Source organism: Triturus cristatus, chromosome 2_1, assembly GCF_964204655.1.
Source record: "Triturus cristatus chromosome 2_1, aTriCri1.1, whole genome shotgun sequence".
In the NCBI taxonomy this organism is placed as follows: Eukaryota; Metazoa; Chordata; class Amphibia; order Caudata; family Salamandridae; genus Triturus; species Triturus cristatus.
Window position 1 is genome coordinate 58077524 of NC_140581.1, and position 23420 is coordinate 58100943.

A 23420-nucleotide genomic window follows, 5' to 3' on the forward strand; every position below is an offset into this window, starting at 1 on the left:
TGGGACATCCTACCACCAGAGAGCGTCCATGGCCTAACAGACATCCCAGAGCCTGGTGAGTACACAAACAACATACGCAAGATTGTGTGGCGAGGGGACAGTGAAACCATGCACCGCAAGCAAAGCTGCACTAACCAATAGATAATCATACCAAGATGTGTATGCCAGTCAGACAAACACAATACCTGCCATCTCAAAGTGATTTGGAACTATGTCATGTCATGCACCAACCTACAAACAAATGTAGCAAGCCAGTGGCACAAAGCTAAATAGACACTGCCAGACAGTTTGCCACCACAAACACACTACCTCACAGTGCAGCTGACTGACAGGAAGAAATTGTAGGGATGCAGGTGAAGTGAGTGTATCCAAAAGCATGATGGGGCCTGTAGTCACAGATAATGTTCCCCCTCCTGATTGGCCCATCAAAACCTCTCTGAAACATGCCCACATCACAGGGAGTGGAAAATAACTGACAAGATGGCTGACACTGGGTCCTGCTGTGGGGAGCCCAAGGCCCTGCTAGGGCATGTGATCAATTCAGAAGCAGGACACCACTTACTGACATCCTGAAAGACAACTTGCACACCCCACAATGGAAGCACGTTTCATGTTGGGATGTCTGGCAGGGTGGGAAAAACCATACTTACCAGCATGTGGAGACACACACAGCCCTCAACACAAACTCCACACAACTCACCGGGTAGAATGCATTGACCCACACCTCTGTGAAATATCAGCAAAAGATACACCATACTGGGTGCTGCTGTGTGAAGCACAGGGGCTCTCGTTGGACTTGTAGCCAAACAAACACCAGGATTTCACAGTCAGCCATCTTTCCATTGCTGTCACACCCCCTCACAGGGAAGCAGAGTCAAGAGGAAGGAAGTATGGGCATGCTGGGAAGGGGGGTGTAGCCAAGAGTATGATGGGAGTCGCAGTCACAGACAATCCACACCCACCCACATGGCCCAGTAATTATACACTGAACCGTGCTCGCCTCACAGGGAGTGGGAAGGGACTGACAAGATGTCTGACACTGGGCTCTGTTGTGGGGAGCACAAGGCCCCTCTGAGCAATGGGCTACAACAAACACTTGGACTTCACAGTCAACCATCTTGCCATTGCTGTCACACCCCCTCACAGGGAAGCAGAGTCAAGAGGAAGGAAGATTGGGCATGCTGGGAAGGGGGGTGTAGCCAAGAGTATGATGGGAGTCGCAGTCACAGACAATCTACACCCACCCACATGGCCCAGCAAGTCCTAACTGAACCATACTCGCCCCACAGGGAGAGGGAAGGGACTGACAGGATGTCTGACACTGGGCTCTGTTGTTGGGAGCACAAGGCCCTGCTGGGAAATGGGCTACAACAAACACCAGGACTTCACAGACAGCCATCTTGCCATTGCTGTCACACCCCCTCACAGGGAAGCAGAGTCAAGAGGAAGGAAGTATGGGCATGCTGGAAAGTGGGGTATAGCCAAGAGTACGATGGGAGTCGCAGTCACAGACAATCTACACCCACCCACATGGCCCAGCAAGTTCTAATTGAACCATACTCGCCCCACAGGGAGTGGGAAGGGACTGACAGGATGTCTGACACTGTACTCTGTTGTGGGGAGCACAAGGCCATGCTGGGAAATGGGCAACAACAATATCAAACTCTGTCCTTGAAAAGCTGGGAAAAAGCAGTGTACAGGCAGGCATCTGTTCGTAAAGTAGAAAATGTCATGTTTGTGAACCATCGATGCATGTAGAAACATAACTCACATCGTGTGTCTCTTCCAAACACAGGTGGTGCTGGGCACCCAGCACCAAATGAAGAGGATTCCCAGTCCCAGACTCTAGTGGACACTGAGCTCTCTTGTTTGACTCTGTCTCTGTCCTCTTCGGATGGCGATGACCAACCTGGCCCCTCCGGTGTGAGTCATCATGCAGCACCAGCAGCATCAACATCTGCACCCCCTGTACCCACGCCTCCAGCATCTGGAAACCGACAGGGCACCCCCACCAACACAGACAGACCAAGGCCACTGAACACCCACAGCACAGGGACACAGGACCCCCTGAAGCTACAGCAAACACCACCTGCAACACCACCCAAGGGGTCCCAGTGTCACCTGTGCATCCCGCCGCTGGTTCTGCCCGTGTGGATAGGGGTGCTGGGAGGGGTGGGAGGCAGAGGGCATGCCTTGCAGAGGGGTCTGAACTGCATGATGACTCCCACCTGGCATGCATCATAGATGCGTACCAGGATAGCACCAGTGGATTTGGCCAGGTAGTGGGGATCCTCAAGGACATGCAACAGGAGCAGGCTGCTCACCATGCCCGCATGGAGGCCAAGTGGGATGCCTTTACTGTGGTGTATCAGGACATACTCCAATGTCTCCGCCAGATCAACACAAACCTGTCCACACCTCCCTGTGTGGCCACAACATCTGTTGCAACACCATCTGCCAGTGCCACAGGGAGGGAGGAGGACTCTGGCAGAGAGTCCCCTGCACCACAGAGGCCTGCACCTGAGGATCTCCCCCCAGGAAGAAGAGGGGTCGTCCGAAGAAGGACATGTGAGAGGCAGATGTCCCAACACATCCCCAGGGCCTCTAAACCTGTTCTGGACATTGTTCTTTGTGTGCAACCCGTTCACCTTGTCCATTCACACACAACTCACCCACATGACATGGAGGGTGCATGTTGGGCCAATCTAGCAGATGACTGTGGACTTTACTCTGGACATTTCATCTACCAGCACATCCAACCCTAATGTGAACTTTGGATTCCAAAACCAATGTACAGCACCCACCATCCTGTGCATTTTCCACACACATGTTTGAAAATAAACTCACTAGTACACCATACTTGCCTTTGTTGTGATTCCAACTTGTCATGTGTCATGGAGATGTCGATCTGCTACACAACACAGTGCATGCCAAATACTGCGACAATGTGACCAACGTAATGTGAGTCATGGTGATGTGACACATTTGAAGGAGACACACCACTATGGCACCACAACACATACTCACCATGGCCATGTTACTCATCCCACACAATGATGTTGACCTGAAACACATTGGCATGCACAGACACAACACCAACCCCAGTCAGTGGTAACAGGTCCACAGGTGAGGTAAGCAGATGTAATTCAGATGTGGGAAGACAGACAATGCACATAACAAAGCGTAGCACAGGTTAATTACACATCAGCAACATGTTTATTACACAATAGTTGCACGGTAATTCTACGTAACGGTGGACACACGCTCACGCAGTGTTGGAGAATTGAAGTCCAGGGATGTGTGGTACACCAGTTGATGGGAATTGACATATTCCACACTGGTGTTGGATTCTAGGTGTTGGGGGTCAGTGTTGACCAAACAACAGGCAAAGTACCCTGGGAAGGACAGACACAAGACACAGTCAAAAGCACAGCTGAACAGGAGAGAAATGCAATACACATGCACAAAACATGTCGCAAGAAACCTACACAAAAACAAGTTAGCAGTACCACCCTATTGTGGAGTACACACCCCCTGAATGGACACATCACTGCACGTATCCAGTCAAGTAGCACACAGACACACTCAGACAGCAACAGAGCAGCCACAATACATTCCAGGCTACCTCCTTACATTGACATAACCCTGGAAACTCACATTCAGATGAAGAAGTTGTTGATGAGCTGTGAGCGGAGGTCACCCTCACCCTCATCATCACTGGCATCTCGGCCCGGCCGGGATCATCCACAGGTGCTGGAGGTTGGTCATCGTCATCCTGGATGAGAGGCACCTCCTTCCGCAATGCCATGTTGTGTAGCATGCAGCACCTTTGCAGGCTCATATGGGAGGGCCCCTTCGGTCTTGTCCAGGCAGCGAAAGCGGCTTTTCAGGAGGCCGAATGTCCGCTCAATCACCCTCCTACTCCGACCATGTGCCTCATTGTAGCACATCTCGGCTGGTGTCACAGGGTTCCGGAGGGGTGTCAGCAACCACAGCATGTTGGGGTATCCGGAGTCACCTACACACACAAAAATGAACAAGTAGCTGAGTTTTGTAGGAGTGCGCAATACACCATTGACAAGTCAGTACACACCGACAAGCCAGGCATGCTGAGCTGGCATCTGTGACATCAGCGTTGCAATGCGACTACTCCTCATGATGTAGGCATTGTGCGCCGAACCAGGGAACCAAGCACACACATGTGTGATAGACATGTCAGCAAGACATACCACCAGAGCATTGATGAAGTGGTAGTGCTTCCTGTTACGGTATGCCTGTTCATGTGCCTGTGGAGATATCAGGGCCACACATGTACCATCAATAGATCCGATGATGTTCGTCATCCTCCCCAGTGTATAAAAGGCATCCTTTATTTCAGGGAGTTCAACTGGGCTAGGGAACTTGAAGTACTCCAATTTTTGAGAACCCAGAGGTGCTAGGGGTAGCACCCTATGACTTCGAGTACTTCCTGATGTGGTATTATAGAATTCTGCATATCTTGATAATATAACAAAGAACTTGGCAACAGAAGCTGAAATATGAAAAGACATCTTTATTAAACTCAAATGAGTGAGACTACGTCGCACAGAAGCCTTAGCAACTGAATGAGGCAGTCTGCAGAACAGAAACCAGTCTCCTCTTTTATGGAGAATGTTACGCTCTGGGCAACACCGCCCTTCTCTTGCAGTTGGTCATTCACATGTATACATTGCAAACGAAAAGGCAAAGTCATGATGACCATCCCACATTCCAGTTAAGCCAGCCCGTAATTATTTACCCAGCAAGGCTCAGATCCCACATCAGATATCGATAGGCCCCAATAAACATGAGCATCTCCTGTTTTGGGAAACAAGCCATAAAGCAGGAACAGTCAGGTGTGAAAGAGATTAGCCGGAGGCTTGTGTAGGATGAAAAGACTTTATGGTGTGTCAAGCCCTGATGCTAATTACAGGTAGCCAGAGGACGGGGAACTCGTGAGACCAGTTTGACCTGGGGTGGCGGAGCCAAGCTGCCCAGGTCACAGAAAAGTCAAAGAAAGGCACATGTGCTCTAAAAGGCCCGTTTTCGCTTCATGCTATATAGCCTATGTGAGGGCAACCATAAGATGGCCACCGCTACAAAATGGAACCCACGGAGTCAATGTATAATAACGTATACATAGTGCATTCATAGCTAAAACGTTACACAAAGCACTTGTACATACCGCATTGACCATTCGCGGTTCGCTAATACCGGGATAGACAGGGGTAGGGCCCTGCCTCCTACGCGGTCCCAAATTTTAAAGTACGACAGACCCTCCTTTTGCCCTTACATAGGCAATAACTATACTCTCATCAATCCAAGTCCAGGTCTACAGACATGAAGTCATGGCGATGTTGCTGTAGCATCATCCTATTACTTAGCGACTCTCACGGGACACGTCTCCTTACACATGTAGTAGCACAAAGGCCACATATGGCAGGACAAAATAAGGAATACCTCTATCTAGGTGGCATAAGATCACACCCCCAACAATTAGTGATGTTTACTACTAACTAGTGTCGATGCAGAAGCTGTACAAAAGAATTGCTTACGAATTCTGATCTTTTAACCTGCTCATGTTCAAGGGTGAAAAAAATGCAAAGAAACAGTGGTAGGGAAAGAAATAGGTTGGGAAGAGGGTGCAGAAGTCAATTGAGTAGAGAAAATCAATCCCACCCATAAATGACAACGTCATGTTTAAAAAAACACTAGAAAACACGTTATTAAGAATATATAGACAACGGGAGAAAGTAGCGACCACTATTACAAATGAAATAATAATTGTCTACAACCCTGAGCAAAAAGCAAATCCTAAAATTATTTAGTAACATTTTAGGGCTCCTTTACATTTTGTATGTTCAGGTGAAACAGTGGTGACCCTCATCAATGCTCTGAGGTGAAAAAGGGGGTACTCTTCCACAGAAAATGGATTTTATTCTGCTTATACTAGACAATGCCAGCAAAACAAACAGTCTTCTAACACCTAGTCTATACAATCACACGGAAACCTCTTGTGAAACCACCTATGCCCAGAGTCCGTTCAAAAAGCCTCTCTGGCAGGCTTCTATTGTCCATCAAATTTTCTTCTGTTGTTTTCTTTTGCCTGGGCCTCTTCATTCAAGCCTTTCATGAGAAAAGTACTGCTTAGTTGGAGTGCCCTCCTGGCAAACACCCACAGCTCACTCGAAAAAGTCTCAATGTCTCAAGGCAGTGCGCCAGTATTTTTCCTTTGCGGCAGGCACTACAGGTAGTGTGCTCTCCATTGATCAAGGGCACAGGTCATCTTGTGCAGATTCGGGACCATTCTCAGACTCCAACACTCGTCATTCAGTGTCAGAGGATGCTCAGGCTGCTCTTCCATGGGCACTGGAATGTAGTGCCTTCTGTCAATCTTGGATCCGCCGGTGCACTGCACTTCCATTGAAGCAAAGGAAAAGAGGGGGGGTGTGTGGCCAAAAACTCAGGCCAAGGGGCTCAAAGGACTGCACACTGTCAGAGGTTACCAGCACATGACAGGCGCTCTTTTGCACTGGAATTCTGGTTCTGTGGCAAAACCAGCTCCTCCTTCTTTTCTGATGTTCTGATGTGATGCTTTAAACAGTTCGTTGTATAACAAGGGGACTGTAAACAGGTGGCCTGTGATTTTCAAAGGAGTGGCCACACGCCATGGGACAATTTTCGTCTAGAATACACTGTCTTTCTCAGGAAGCAATACAAATAAAAAGGCAGTAGGCAAAACAGTGCCTCTAAGCTTTTCAATTGGGTTTCCGTGTGAGAGCCTCCATCATCTAAGGGTAGATAACTACACGAGAATTCTATCTAAATGGATGTCTTCACATATGGTGGCATTGTCTAATAGGGCAAACACATTTTTTTTTCGATGATTACATATAAGTGTTTCTAAATTCCTTATCTAGGACATCTCAATAGAGAAATCACATGGTACAGATTATCATAGGCATGTGGAAACCTTTCACATCAGGTGCACTAGGCAATACACAGGCTAATAGTCAGATATGAAAAAAAAAGACAAGAACTAGAGGGTCCTGATATTTGCATGATTAGAACACATCTGATCCCACCAAAAATTAGAGCTTCAGGAACAAAAGGGTAAAAACCACATTAAAAATAGACATTGAAAATTTGTCATGTTCAAAAAGTAAACGCAAGATATCTCCCTTTGAGATGGAAAACTTGTCTTACTATAATATTGAGTCAGTTAGCCAGTCTATCGCTACTCTGACAGTCAGGCTGAAAAACATTGAAGCAGGCCTAAGGAAAATTCTTGGAAACCAGTCTGGTCATGCAAAAGGGAATTGTACATAATATGGGGGGTCCCTGGTACATCACTGCAGTCTGGAAGTGTGTACCTGAACAATACACCTACAATAATAAATGGGCTGACTGGTGAAAGGAATACAGAAAAGGGAATTGGAACTGGGACACAACTAAAATCCCCAATAACTAAGCATGATGCGACATCGGTCAGGGGAGAAACAACAAAAGCAATTAAAAATAAAAAATCTATAGGAAGGACAAGAATTTACTTGGGTGATAGTCAGGCATGTGACACTACACCAAGAGTACGGGTGGTACACAAAAGGCCAAAGTTACATACATTTTAACTCTACCGCTGGCGACTACACCATATACGGTAATCTTAGGTAATGATCCAGTTCCTTCTGCAGGGAAAAATGAAAACCTAGTTTCCTTTTAAGAAGCAAAGGCCATATGCTACTTAGGAGACAGGACACCATTAACTAATGTAATATAGAAATTAGGCCACCTTGAGTCACAGATCTATAATTTCATCCTTAGGTCCAATCAAGGATACATAAACGTAGGGCTGCCTGTTCCTTTAAAGGAAAGGGCAGTAAGTGACTAACTGCAGGTGACACACTTTGATCCTGTAGATCTCTTTTAGTTTTCTGTAATACCATTATAGCCAATTTAGACGTGCACTGGTGAAGTGTTGTCTCTCATGTTCACAGCATGAAATATCATTATCTGTGGAATTTAGTAACCAGAACAAGTTCAACCAACTGTTGCGTAGCGATGGGCATCGTCATGACCATCCCCTCACAACACAGGTAAACTTGTAATAGTATCAAAAGCAGCAACAAAAACAACGAAAACATGCAAAAAATAATAAAAACGCACAAAACGTCAAGCCATCAGATATACTTGCTGTATATCAAGCACAAAAAGCATAGACAAAACAATAGCATATGTAAATAAGCGGTGACACACAACACCATGTCATGTACTTTTATGCACTGTAAACCTGCAACCCAAAACCCAATATTTGGGCCTGTTTAATTTGTCAGGTTTAAAATCCTTACCCTCCTTTTTGACAGTAGATCACCAGGCAATGGAAATCTGCTGTCAAATATAACGTTACTGTCTCTCTTCTAACATACAGGACCAGCAAGAACAATTCATGATAGGACCAAATACACAAAAATAAATTGCCATTACTTAAATGTACCCCCTTGTCAGTCCTTGCAACATCCAGCCACCTTAGTTTTACCTTTCTAAAAAAATCGTTACACTGACACTCCACATTAATTTGGCACCTACAATTTCCACTGTGAAAAATAAGTCTTAATTTGTCAATTCGTTCACATTTAGGCATGTAGCCTTAAAAAAATGTTAGAATCTTTTTGTCTGTATAAGACTTAACCCCTTCGATGCTCATGACGGAACGGTTCCGTCATGAGCATCGGTTGAGCTGTGCTCATGACGGAACCGTTCCGTCATGGCCCCGCCCGCGCTAGAACCCTTCAGCACCGCGGGGGAATCCGTGCAGCGCTGAAGGGGTTAATGCAACACTCCGTGTTCTGTTAAATAAGAGCTAATAGCAGGCATCATTCTTTTTTTTTATTTCTTTTAGAGCGAAACGAAAATGTATCAGTTCTGCAAAGTATTTAACATGATGTTTGGGCTTCCAAAGAAACCCCTTTTTCTATATTTTCCCTTTGGAATTAAGTTCTTTAGTTTTATTGATGTTCTTGTGGAGAAACCAGAAACCCCACCTTCAGAGGCCCGTGTAGCAAGGTCATTCTGCATTCCACAGAGGCAAGGCCCTAATTTAATAGGTCATAAATGTCAACTCCATTGTTTACGGGAAAACTAAAGATAGCATCTCAGCAGCGTGACCCGAGCCAGCCTCTGCAGCTCTCCCAGCTCCCAGCTTCTGCCACTCTGAATTTGTCAAAGCCAGAAGGCCTTCCTAATTCCTCCTAACTTGCAATAATTCACTCTATTTTGAAAAATAATTTCTCCTTTTTAGGCGCTAACAAATTATCCCTATTCCCAGATTATTAAACTACATTTACTGTGAATAATTCACGAAACTTAATAACACACATACCACTTTTTAGAATAAATCCTTGTTACAATCCTATGTAATGGTACACATTTCAACAACCTTAAATGAATGAACGTCTCAGTAGGCCCAGCTAAAGTTAGACTGAACTCCAGGAATTGGGACCGCTTTCTGCCCCAATCCACTGGCACTGCGAATTGCATTTGCAATGAGTTTTGATATTTTCTTCATCATTTAGTCACTTGCCTTTATACCACATTCCTTTTTATTCCCTTCGTCAATACAACCTTCCTCACGCTACTCTTCATGTCTTTATTACTCCCCTTCATCATCTCTCTTCCCTCCACGGCATTCTATTTTCCCAATTGTTCTTCTCCTTCCTACGTATTACCTAGTTCCTATAACCGTAATTCTACATTTCTCCACCCCTCTATCATTACTGACTTCATCACGTACCTGCTCACAAACATCCTCTTTTTCCTTCATCAAAAAAGAATTCTCCATTTCTCTTTCTCTATGTGGGTGCTAACTCCATTAAGGCCGTTTTTTATTAACATCAAATAGTTGCGGGTTGCGACACCATATTTTATTTAATTTCTCCAAGTTTTAAAAAGGTCCTGTTTTTCATAGCGTGTTCAGTAGTATCGTGACAGACACAGCTAAAGTTAGAACCTTCAACCCTGATATTAAAGCAAGCCTTTGTACTGGCACATTGACTCATTGAATCATAAGAAGGCACAACTTGTAAATATATATCAAACCTAAACGTATGCATTTACTGAAGTCTGAGACACTTTAAAAAGTACTCTGAATGGAAGAAAATGCAGTTCAAACAGTGTTTTCTACCTAAATTCGACTTTCATTTTTTTGGCATTAAAAAATGAATATCCTACAATTTTTTTGCATAATATGCATTACCAGAATGTTTATTACATAACCCATGAGTCAGGCATTGGAAATAATAACTTATACTTTATAGAAATGAGCTTGTTTGCGCCTGCGCCAAGGGAAAATTGTACACGCGAATGCTTGTCATTTTAGTGATGCAACACAACTTAAATCAAATTTTAATGCTAGGAGGTCATAGTATGAGTATTAAGCTTTATAAATATCAAAAAACGATTTTGAAAAGCACTTATTTTTTTTTAAATAATTTTTCCATGATTAATAATTTTCTTTTTAAAAAAATCCCAATTATTCGTTTTTGTGATAAATCCATGTATAAAAAACAAGTTGCATCCCTTGCCTATCATTTTGGACACATTAACTCACACGCCTAAGCGCATAAGCCCAACTTGAAACGCGTCACATTTTTGCGCCACTTTCATTTAAAAGCACGGTTCTGCAAAATTCCACCCGTGTTCAACTGGGAAGGGGCTGGCTGAATGAACATTTCTATCAAATATACTGCAGCTGAAAAGCTTGCCTGTGAACATCTAATACAATGCATCTAAGGAAAATGCTGTAAATTTATTTACTTTTGCAAAAATAGATAATTTCGTTTTTGGGGCCTGATTTATATCTATTGAATGTGTTTCTAATTTTATCCTTAAAGCATTTAACGGCAGTTTTGTATATGTGCACAATTGCTCATTCTATAAATTAAAGAGCACCATATAGCTATTTTAGCACGTCACATGGTTCGTTTCTGGATTTCTTTTTTAAGTTTCTACTTGATATTAATTAACCAACAATCTACTTAACAGACTGGAAACATCAGAAGACCCACAAACACATATTGAGCTCATTTCAGACATAAACAGAAAGGGGTTAAACAGACAATACAGCGCGCTTTAGCCAATTTTCATAAATAGCGCCGTCGCAATTTACTTACAGAAGTTGCACTAATGAAAAAAAAAACACAGACATTTAAACACACAGTTGACTTACAAATCAATACGCATGACAGAAAGAAAGAACAGCTCACAGACTATACTTGAAACAAACCATTTGCAAATGCTAGTTGTAGGTCATATTTACAAGCAACGCTTTTCAATAGTGTTCCAAAAGGCTGCATAAACAGCCCCACAGACAGATGCATGTCCAAGAAGTAGTGAATGCGCTCAATTCACTAGCTTTGCCTAGCACAACACCACACAAAATCGTTCTGCATATCTTCATTCATGAAACTGCGCAGAACGAAGGATCCTTGTTTTGTATTATGTCATATTTTAATTCCCTGGGGATACAAAATCACCAAGGAAGAAATATGTTTTTAAATTTAACCTATTTAGATATTTCCCACACTATGGTACCTTTCAAAACAAAAAGCAACACATTTTTCCATGTGAGCTTACAAACAGGCATGCCAAAAATACTGCGGAAAACGCAAGTATTATAATCAAAACCAAATGGAGAAATATCTCCTCATTACCTGCCTACACAAATTGCAATTCGCATATCCAAACCTATACAAACCAAAAGCTACATTTCCAAATTTGCTAAGATCAGGCCTCTTATAGCTCACTAATCTAGCTTCAAACTTCAAGGGGTTATCTCTGCCAATACACTCGCAAATATGCGAGACCCTCGGTTTTGGTAATTGCAATGACCAAATCAGAAACCAGGAAACCATCCCCTCGGCTTTGGTAATTGCGATAACCAAATTAAAGACCCGAAGAACCAAAGGACTGGGAGCGACCCATTTATACTTAATTCTTATTCTTAATAATCAAAAGGTTATCCAAATTCTAATTGTCAAGTTCTACATGACCAAACGTCTTCTATAATACTCACGCCAAAAGGGTTCTTTTTCTCACCTTTTGAGTGACATCATGTGGAGGATCAAAAATCAGGAAGAGCAGAAATATACCGGGCTACATAATCAAAGAATCTCCAGAATCCCTGTGCACAGAGTACCTTCTTGGTAGAATCCCGTTCTGTCCTCCTTAGTAGATTTCAGTCTCCTGACAAGATCACTCCCACAGAAAGTCACTTCTCTGATGAGGCCGCGCTGGTGGGCGCCAACTGAAGTACTCCAATTTTTGAGACCCCAGAGGTGCTAGGGGTAGCACCCTATGACTTCGAGTACTTCCTGATGTGGTATTATAGAATTCTGCATATCTTGATAATATAACAAAGAACTTGGCAACAGAAGCTGAAATATGAAAAGACATCTTTATTAAACTCAAATGAGTGAGACTACGTCGCACAAAAGCCTTAGCAACTGAATGAGGCAGTCTGCAGAACAGAAACCAGTCTCCTCTTTTATGGAGAATGTTACGCTCTGGGCAACACCGCCCTTCTCTTGCAGTTGGTCATTCACATGTATACATTGCAAACGAAAAGGCAGAGTCATGATGACCATCCCACATTCCAGTTAAGCCAGCCCGTAATTATTTACCCAGCAAGGCCCAGATCCCACATCAGATATCGATAGGCCCCAATAAACATGAGCATCTCCTGTTTTGGGAAACACGCCATAAAGCAGGAACAGTCAGGTGTGAAAGAGATTAGCCGGAGGCTTGTGTAGGATGAAAAGACTTTATGGTGTGTCAAGCCCTGATGCTAATCACAGGTGGCCAGAGGACGGGGAACTCGTGAGACCAGTTTGACCTGGGGTGGCGGAGCCAAGCTGCCCAGGTCACAGAAAAGTCAAAGAAAGGCACATGTGCTCTAAAAGGCCCGTTTTCGCTTCATGCTATATAGCCTATGTGAGGGCAACCATAAGATGGCCACCGCTACAAAATGGAACCCACGGAGTCAATGTATAATAACGTATTGTACAGGTCTAGGAAATGCAACATCCCCTCCAAGACATCGCATAGCACCCGACTAAACATTGTTTGCGACATCCCACCAGCAGTAGCCACAGTGTACTGGAAGGTGCCAGTAGCAAAGAAGTGCAGGGCTGCCATCACCTTCACCTCTGGGGTCAGTGCTATAGGGTATGTCCAGGTAGCAGATGTGGAGCCAACTGCTCCGCCAACTCCTCAATCAGTGGGCTGGTGAAGCGGTACCGTCTGATGCAGTCGGGTTCCTGCATGGTCGCAAGGTCTGGGAATGGTCTATGGACCGCTGGTGCCCTGCAGTACAGAGATGCACAAAGGAAGATTGTCAGTTCCTCCACCCATGTGGCCATGACCAGGCTCAATATCAGATGATAGATCATGACATTACACAATGTACTGAGGTGTGTGCTGTTGGGCATGGACACATATGGCACCTACATGACCATCACCTCACATCTCAATTCCACAGGTCCACATGAGTCCCATGTAGTGCAATGGCCAATCATCTGGCTGTGTCACCCAACCTTTGTACTGCTGTGACGTTCCAAACACACACCACAGTGACAAGTGAGGCCTGATGTCTCCCAGGCATCACAGATCTTTTCTATGCAGAAACCCAGGATCCCTGTATTGCCACATTGACACTGGCATGGACATAGCGTATCACGTACACACCACAAGGCAAGCGTAAGTCCCACAGGTAGTGTCCACTGTTGTTCCTGCAGGCCCTACATGTATGTCTCTTAGACACGCACACACCATTAAGGTTGATGCATATACCACATGGATGTGGAGACTGTCACCCATTGGGCACATTTGATCAGACACATCTGAGACACAATATGCACACAGTGTGGGTGCACATCAGTATAGTGGCTACAGGTCTCACTGTGACGTACATGCCATCACCCCCTGGACTCAGGGTGTATGTGTCATGCCCCAAACATATCCAATATGAAACTGTGTCCGTGACTCATGCCCATTACTGTACAATTGCACATCACAGTGGTAATGTGCATGACACACAGAGGATTCTGCCCCCATGTACACGTGCACAGCCTGGGAGTGGCTGCACAAAAGTGCCACCCAACAAACCAAATGTGGCCCCCCCCAAACACCCAGGGAATGCAGCCTTACATGCCATGGGACACTGTGTGGCCAATGCTGTAGAGTGGTAGGAGTGCACAGGTGTCCCTGGCTAGTAATTGTGTGTTGAATCCGTAGAATAGTCACACCAATGAGGTCCGACGTGGGTGACAATGCGTACGCTTTGCACGGTTCATGAGCGAGCCGTGCGTACGCTTTGCCATTGAATGCAATGAGGTCTGACGCGGGTGACAATTAGGGGTGGGCGGAATTTGCGGAATTAACCTCCGCAAATTATCGCGAGAATGCAGAAAATCTCCGCAAACACGCCGGAAATATCGCGAAGATGCGGAAGTTTTTTGCCGCCTGTTCGCGGTATTTTTTGAGTGTTCGCGGGTCGCCAACTTACCCATGCGGTCGCTCACGGGCGCGGCCATCTTGTTTTCACTTGTCCCGCCCTCTGGCGTTGTTTACTTCCTGTTCCGGGTCGCGCAATGCATGTTCGCGGTCGATATTTCCTGTTCGCGATCGCTTTTACTTGATCGCGTTGCTTTTTGCTTGCTCAGGGAGAAAATATCGCGCGAACTTGCGCACGTGGTCGCAACGGGCGCGGCCATCTTGTTTTCCACTCTATTGCATGGTTCTGGGGCCTGATTTTCAATCCTCCCTAAATCTTTTCAATCCTTTGTTTATAGCCACTTTTTTCGGATCTTTATTACTTATTATTTCTCTAACTATTTTCCTGCCTCTATATTTTTGGTTTTTGTGTACCTTTTTTTTTGTTTTTTAGCTACTTTTTCTCTTTGTATTGCCTGCTATTTATTTCCTTTACTCCTTTATTTATTTTACCTTTTCTTTCCCGCCCCGTCCCCAGAACCATGTCCAAGGGCAGGGCTGTTCGCCGGCGCAGCCAGAGCCGCGACCGCCTTCCTTGCGGAAGGCGGCGCCCACAAGGGGTGCATGCACGGGCCTTATTTGGGGAGGCGGAGTTGGCTGCACTAATTTTCTTTGTGCAGCGCCACCTCCCCTCAACCCTGGCAGCAGGTGGCAGGCCTGGGTCCGGGTACGGCCTCCGGGAGCGTCGGCAGCGGTGGGGGAAGGTGCGCCGGGCAGTGTCTCGCATCTCTGGGGTCCGGCGCACCCAGGCACAGCTGACGCACCGGTGGTCCGACATCCTGGACCGTGAGCAGGACCTGCTGGACCTGCTAGGAGTGGAGGTCCCGGGGCTTGGTGAGTACCTATTTAATTATTACAACTTTGTGTCTGTTCTTCTGCTCTATGTTATATATTGCGAATATCTTTTTTTCCTTCCAACCAGATAGAATGTTGCTGCTTGCAATACATTCCAGGTTAATAATGTTTAAAAGTCTTCTGTGATTATGACACAGGTGCTCTTCTGCGCTACTACTAATCTTACTTGTTTGCAGCTTTGCGTTTGCGCTTGCTTAGCGTGATTCTTTACGAGTTTATTTTAGAGAAATTAAGTTACGTAATGCTACAGTGACTCATGTCCACTCCTTACTTTGTCCTGTCACTAATAGATAGGGGCGGATTGATACATAGGTTTAGGTACTTTGTATGAGCTTCTAATTGGTTAGTGGTATGCGTGATGCCCCCTCACTCAGTTACGTGACGTGCTGCTAGTACGCCAGTCTTTAGAACCTTTCTAGTTTGTTCAATGAGTGGAGGTAGGCTTTGCAGTTACTTAGCAGTAGCAGATGAGCATCAATCAAACCAAAATTGTGTATATACAAAAAATGTAGTCATGTTAATGTGTCCTCCATGATTGGATCATACACATTGTTGAGGAATACAGTCGAAATGCATACTTAATGTACAATTGGCATGCCTGGAATAGGTGGGCTAGGTTGGGTGGTAGGTTGTACTAATACTTAGGCTTACTTGTAACTTAGTTTTCTGGAATCAGAATGGAAGAATGGATTACTGTTGATAAATAGTAACTTAAGTAGTCGAACTGCGAATCCCCCGATATTACATGTTGACCAGATGAGATCGGTCAATGTAGTTATTGCAATTGTTTACATAAGTGTTTTTTGACCGTTGTTGAAAAAAATTGTATTTGCTTAAGTTGACACCATCCATCAATGTTTGTCTTTCTTATATCTTTCCTGTTCATCAGCACCCAGGGGCAGACGGGCAGGGACTGGGCAGTCGGCGGGACAGGAACACCACGAGGAGGACACCGCTGAGGGCTCCTCTGCTGGCCCCAGTAAGTCTTCTTGTTTTTAATAATATTTCTTATTCCATAACTTTTACTGCCCCATTTCTCCCGAACTATAGTGTGTTTCCAAATGCTATTTTTTTACCACCAATTATCCTTCGATCTGTACGGTTTCAAAAAGCTTATCCCTGCCTCCGCTATGATGACTGAGTACTACTACATACTATCAGTCTGTCTGTCTGTACTGTAGTAGCTAGTCTTGCCCAGTGCCACTCTTTGTGAAAGGTTGTAATATAAAACTCATATTCACCAGTAGCTCGTACAATCCGTTGGGTCGTTGTCTTGTACTACTTTTTACTCTTGTTGATGTTTAGGCTTTGAAAATTCACAGCAACAGCCCTACCAGATTTCTTAATATTTTGATATGATACCCTATAGGACATACAACTGTTGTAGGGATCTTGCACATACATTTGCACCAGAAAATAGGATGTTGGTGATGGTAGGTTGGACCTTCCTTGCACACCTCAATCAGAAATTCCGCACCCACCACAATTCCACTGCTTGACTATAGTACTGTCTTGTCATACCTATTAGGTCTCGGAACCCTCCCCCCAAGACAACCAACAAGTAGACAACCCAGAACATTAACACACCCAACCTCTGTCGTGGAAGCAATTCACATGCACACCCTTACGTTAATTTGCTCAATCGTGTAAGTTAGTCCACTCCACACCAAATACCACAAAGTCTATGTAAGTTTAAAATTTTTATTTCAATTTGAGAAGGTCTGTACACTGTTATCTTAGCAGCACCAACCGGCAAATCAATAACATTAAAACAAAATACATTGTTACACTAATACAGTTGGGAATTAAATCATGATAACTGAAGTGGTGGAAGGCAGCACCACCATCCCATAGCAATTTAGTTTATATACATTTATAAATGAAGATGTGAGTGAAGGGACCCCTCACCTCAGAAGAACCTAGTACTGGTAGTTGGTGCATCGTTCAGAAGCTCTGGTTCGTAGAAGCGAATCTTGCGTCTGTAATGCGAAAAAAGGAAATGGTGTGCGTTAGTATATTGCAACTTGCAAGCATTTCTCAGCCGTGCCAAAAAGTGTAGCATCTATGGATAAGCAATATGGACTAACAGTAACAGTAGTACACCAGTTCTTCCTAAAAAAGTGGCTTGTTAATGTTTGTTGACCGCCTGTACGCAGCGCGTAGACTAGACAGTAGCAGTGTGAGGCAGGTCATGTGGGCTCAAAGGTGTCTTAAGAAGCTGCAAGGTAAAGGTAACGTCACATGTGCATGGCTAGGGCTAATCAAGCAAACGCTACAATGATCATATAACTTAGTGTCTACTCTACTACTACCTGATTTGTACTAGTGATTTATGTTAGTATTAACTCATTTTTCAACCTTGTTACTGATCAATAGGGGGGAGGTGTATATGTTGCCTAATAAATGTGTAATGTTTTCTAGGCGCACTACCGACCACCATTGCTGGGGCCAGCGAAGGCGACGCAGAGGGCGAGGATGCGGCAGTTGCAGATAGCAACGGAGGGGGAGTGGCAGCACCAGTGGCAGGCGGTGGTAAGTTAGATTCATAATCTTTAACTATTGTTGAACTTGACAGCACACTCACTGCAAAGGTGTACTGTATGTATATGTATACTGTAAAGTTGTGAATTAGGGCCCCATTAGGATGGTGGGCGTATTGCCCCCGCCGGGCTGGCTGGAATTCACTGCCGTCACAGCAGGGGCAAACCTCCCGCCATCCCTGTAGAAAATATTCAGACATGTCTAGGCGGAAAAGGGTTCAATATGGCGGTGGTGTCTCTCTCACCACACCGGCAGCCATATAATCTGCATTTTGGAATGCCTTTGCGTGGCGGCATTACCGTCCGCCACGGAAAGGCATGCACACATTGCAGAGTATGCTTGGGGGCCCCCATGGAGGGTACCTACCGATGCTATGGTACCCCCCGACTTTCAAAGCAAAACGTGACAGGCTCCGTGCGAGGCCCGTCATGTTGTGCTTGGAAAAGCAGCACAACATTTTAGCATTGCTTTCAGCAAAGCCAACCAGAATTTAAATTTAAAATAACAGGGTGCGCCCGCCACTGTGCCGGGCGCATCATCCTAATTAATTGTCCCCATGGGACCCCCACCCTTTTTAGCAGTCGGATGGCGGGCGGACAAAGTCCGCCCGCTATCCGATGTCGTAAGTAAGTATGAGTTCTTGGGGACGTTTGAAGAGTGAACTAGAAGACTAGAATTCCCTTTAATTGGTATAGGACTAGGAGCCAGAGTATTGAGTAACCAATGGCCTCATCTATCTGATTTCAACTCCGCTTTGAAAGTTTTATGGAGAAGAGCACCTGGTGCACTGTTCAACTAAAAAGTGTAAGACAGGTGGAAGGAAGAAGGACGGGCGACATTTAAAATGTTATGTACTACTGTGCTTTATTTTATAGTGCTACTCTACCATGCCACTATGTGTATAAATAATTACCTTGTCCTACTGTTTTATTAAGACTATATTTTACAATTGTCTTGTTTTTTTCTTTTTGATACACAGCTACTCCGAAAATCAACCGGAAGGAGTTGGCCGCCAAGGCACGGCGCCGGAAGCTGGAGGCAATCCAGCAGGAATACCGGCGGCTGGTGGTCCTAGCCGAGGAGGAGGAGGAGAGTGCAGCAGCAATTGAAGCCTCCTCCAGTGCCCCGGGCCCCAGCCACCGCCCTCCAGCGGTACGGCGCCACCGTCTGGCGGCTGCCCGCCGCCACCGTGCCATCTCCGGTGCCCCCCCCCACTGTGGTTGCAACTGCCGCGGCCTTAGACGCCGCGTCGCCCATTTAGAGGACCAGATTCGTGTCCTCCTCCAGTCCCGCCCCACCAGTTAGTCCCTGTCACTGCCCCTTTTTTAATTCCTGTTTGTTTCCTCACTCGTTTGGGCGTTCTCTATTTCTATGGACAGTCGTTGGGGTTAGGGAGGGGGGTGGGTCAGCTTTTGTGGGTTTAGTTTATTTGTTAGGGTCAATTAAATATATTTTTCTATGTTACATGCAATGTTGTTAATGTTTTGTAGGTGGGGTAACTGTTTTACATCACACTGTTTCTTTGCTGGTGCATGGCCGCCCATAGCGTGTGTTTGATTTCAATAATTTGCTGACTGTATAAGACACAAACAGATAGATGCGACACACCTCACTCATTGACTGGTCCTACTATGCATTCTTTGGAGTGGTGTTTGAAACTGACATCATTGACAACATGTCCATTATTGATTCTGCCTCCCCCAAACTTCTCTCTTACCGGTGCTTGATGTTTATGTCCAACTGTGGCACAGCACTGGCTGCATGGTGAAGATGGTTTCCTTTTTCATACATGCCATGATTGGGGTGGTGGTGGTAGTATAGTAGTAGTATACACTGGCAGGGTAGCAGCATTTCCAAAAAAAGAAAAGGAGATAGTCAATCGCCTTTGAGAGACTGTTAGAGGAGTAGTTGAATGAAGTACATCACAGAATTTACCGAGCAACAATTATATGCTCAAATATTTGACAAAAAAAATGAATGCTGGATATTATGAGGATAGCCTACTAGACAGAGTTACAAACTATAGTTTTGTCGACTTGGCTATGCCTACAGTCTAACAGTTAGTGCTGTATATGAGGAATGACAACAAACAAATCAAATCAATGCCGGCAATTCATGCTGAGGTATATGTTCCTTTGTTAAATAAAATAACCTGTGAAATATCCTACTCATGGGTGGGCAAGCAGAAGAAGATCATCGCTCTGCATTGAAATTGAAGTAGTGTTGCTTTCACCGCATCCGCCCCAGCAAGTGTGTGATTAAGTATTGGTGTACATTTAATTTAGTTACACCTCGACAATAAGTCACACAGCCCGGGGGAAGAGGGTTAGGGTCCGTTGATTGGATGGGAAGGGGGATTTTGGGAAAGGTTTGACATAGAAAAACAGTATGCATACATAGACAAACAAACGACAATCATTGAAGACTACCATACCATATCCATTCCATATGTTAAGGTATAAAAAAGGAAATGCATGCATGATGAGACCCGGATTACATACACTTCTATTTCTTGTTCTGTTCCGGCCTTAAAACTTTAACAGATAGCAAATAGAAATTTTAAATATTGGTAGTGAAGAATCGTAAACACAGAGCAAACGTAATGATGATTGATAATAACAACTCCAAGAACACACTGTTGTAAAGAATGTATACAAGATATTAATCAAATTATTTAAAAGAAGTGAAAAGTGGATACTGTTACTGTCTTATCCTGGTCAAAAATGTGGACTGGTTTTTTGCATCTCGGCATTCCTCTTGCTCCTCTCGTCCATCAATCTTGGGTGTGTCGCCTCACCACTCGCCACTGCCCGGCTGGAATAAAAAGGTGATTGATTGGTAAGGTAATTAATATGCATTGTAATGTTTTACAAAGTTTTGGACAAGGCCCGGCCTGTAATTTTAGATTGAAAACCAAAGGGGATATTCAGAAAGAAAGTGAAAACAAATGCACAAGTGATGGTGTAGTGCAACAAGAACACTTTCCGAGGTGGCATGTATGCATATGCATCATCTCTACTGTAGTCTGTTTCCAGCATAGCCCTTCAACAGTAACAGGAGAGATCAGGCCCACAGTGCTTACCATTAGCACATCCTACGTTAACACTTTAGAGTCCTTTTTTTTTTTCTCTCAAAGAGTTGGACAAACGCAAAGCACATTATCCATTCCAGACATAGCATTTTACAGTTAAAGTTAGTAAAATCAATGCACTGCAGTCATCCCACCGCTACACTCTATTCAACTTCTACACAGACATTTGGGTGTGCTGTGGTTGTGGTTCACGTGTTTACCTTTAGGCTTTTCCGTTTTATGCCACTCATGAAACATCCTCCTGACTTCATCATCAGCTCTGATACTTCTACTGACTGAAGATCGGCCTGCAGTACAAGTGTAATTTTTAGAACACAACAAGAGTAGAAATATAAATATTACTGACTTGAGTCATTCTTTATTGTGTACAGAAAGATAGATTAACACTAGTACACTTTGACATCATTCACTTTGTGCACAACAAACAACGCAAACACAAAGATCAATAGCTCAGAGTCAGGTGTCCAATGCATGCCATTAATTATCATCATTTATTACCTGTTACTTCTCATCTTAAGTTAACGGGCCGTCTCTTTCGCCATCATCATGACGGACGGTGCTGTTTAAGTCACAGTCATTTGCATTGCGCAGCAGATTGAGTGAGTCCCCTTCCTGTATTGAATTAAAAGCAATGTATCACCAAGATGCAGGAGAAGTACACATTTCTTGTTTGCCAGAAGAGGAAAATTAGTAATTACTAGTGTGTTCTGTAGAAAGTTGATTAGTGGCAGTGCACAATTACATCAATTCATGCGAAACACACCACAAAATCTACATCATTCAGTCTGCTATTCTGCGGCCAATGCATGGCATCAATCATTACCTGTTGCATCTCATCTCGTTAACGCTGCAGGCCGTCTCTTTCGCCATCATCATGATGGACGGTGCTGTTAAGTCACAGTCATTTGCATTGCGCAGATTGAGTGAGTGCCCTTCCTGTATTGAATTAAAAGCAATGTATCACCAAGATGCAGGAGAGAAGTACACATTTCTTGTTTGCCAGAAGAGGAAAATTAGTAATTACTAGTGTGTTCTGTAGAAAGTTGATTAGTGGCAGTGCACAATTACATCAATTCATTCATGCGCAACACACACAACAAAATCTACATCACTCAGTCTGCTTTTCTGCGGACAATGCATGGCATCAATCATTACCTGTTGCATCTTATTTTCAGTTAATGGCCAGTCTCTCTCGGCTCTGAAGGAGGATAGCTATAGAAATCATCAGATTCATGGTCCACTTGTTTTGGAAGGACGAGGAAAGTTTGAATTTGTTGTTACCATCATCCAATCATCATTCATGAGGGAAATGGAATTGACCAGGAGATGCAGTATGATCGAGCGGAGGAGCTGGATTCTGAGGACTGTAGTGTCAAATGGCAGACACCTGAAACTTGTATCTTAAATTAGAAGATTAGAAGACGGTGATAATGCATTGGTTGCGATTCACAAGTTTATAACCGGAACAACAGACACAAACAAAGGGGGAAAAAAGGGAGGAAGACAGTAAGTGCGAGCCTAATTGTCAGGGAAGTATAGCTCGTCCTCAAACTCTGGGGGATCGTCCAGTAGTAGGTAATCATCTGACACAATACTTCCGTCACCTGAGCCGCTGTCCTCATCTTCCTCTGTTGATTCATGCATTGTGTAATTCGGTGGTATGAAGTGCTGATTCATTTTGATCATTGTTAACCTCTCCACGTTTTTGGGAGATAGACTGGTCCTTCTCAAGGTTACAATGGAACCAGCAGCACTGAAAACACGTTCGGAAGAGACACTTGCGACAGGGCAAGCCAGATAGCTTATTGCCAGCCTGCTGAGCTGTGGCCATTCAGACCTTTTCCTATACCAATACTGCACTGGGTTTTGATCAACGTACACCTCTGTTGGGTCGTCCAGATAGGCCTGGACCATCCGCTCAATGTTCAGGGTTGCTGCTGGTAAGCTTTTGTGCTGTTTTTTCTGTGCATCAGCACTGTGCTTACGGCCCATCTTTACATACCAATCTGATAATGATTGTACTCGGCTGAATGATCCAGTTATTGTTTTTGTAGTCGATGGTGATGGTGAGTGTTGCGATTGTGAGCCAACCGCACTGCCCTCAGCCGACGAAGTTGCACTTGATTCTGCATGGCCTGCTTCAGTATCAGTACTTGTTGTGGGTTGATGTGGCGGGCTTTTAATTAGCAGCCCTTCGTTTTCAAACTTGATGGCTGCTTCAGCTATACAACTTTTGTAGCGGGCAACATCAGTGTCGGAAAAAGAAAGGAATAGTCCTAATTTTGCACGTGGATCCAGAATTGTGGCACAAATGTAATGGTCTTGTGACAAAATTTTATTTTGTATCCTTACATTTTCTGATAAGCGCCTG

General features: G+C 44.5%; 1 long non-coding RNA gene across 1 annotated transcript; it reads left to right on the forward strand.

Moving 5' to 3' along the window:
• The first annotated feature begins 16170 nt into the window (after positions 1-16170).
• Positions 16171-19160, forward strand: LOC146863725 (uncharacterized). The gene is made up of 3 exons (XR_014976558.1): positions 16171-16396; positions 17839-17949; positions 18938-19160. It is a non-coding gene; the product is annotated as an uncharacterized LOC146863725 (long non-coding RNA).
• The last annotated feature ends 4260 nt before the right edge of the window (positions 19161-23420 follow it).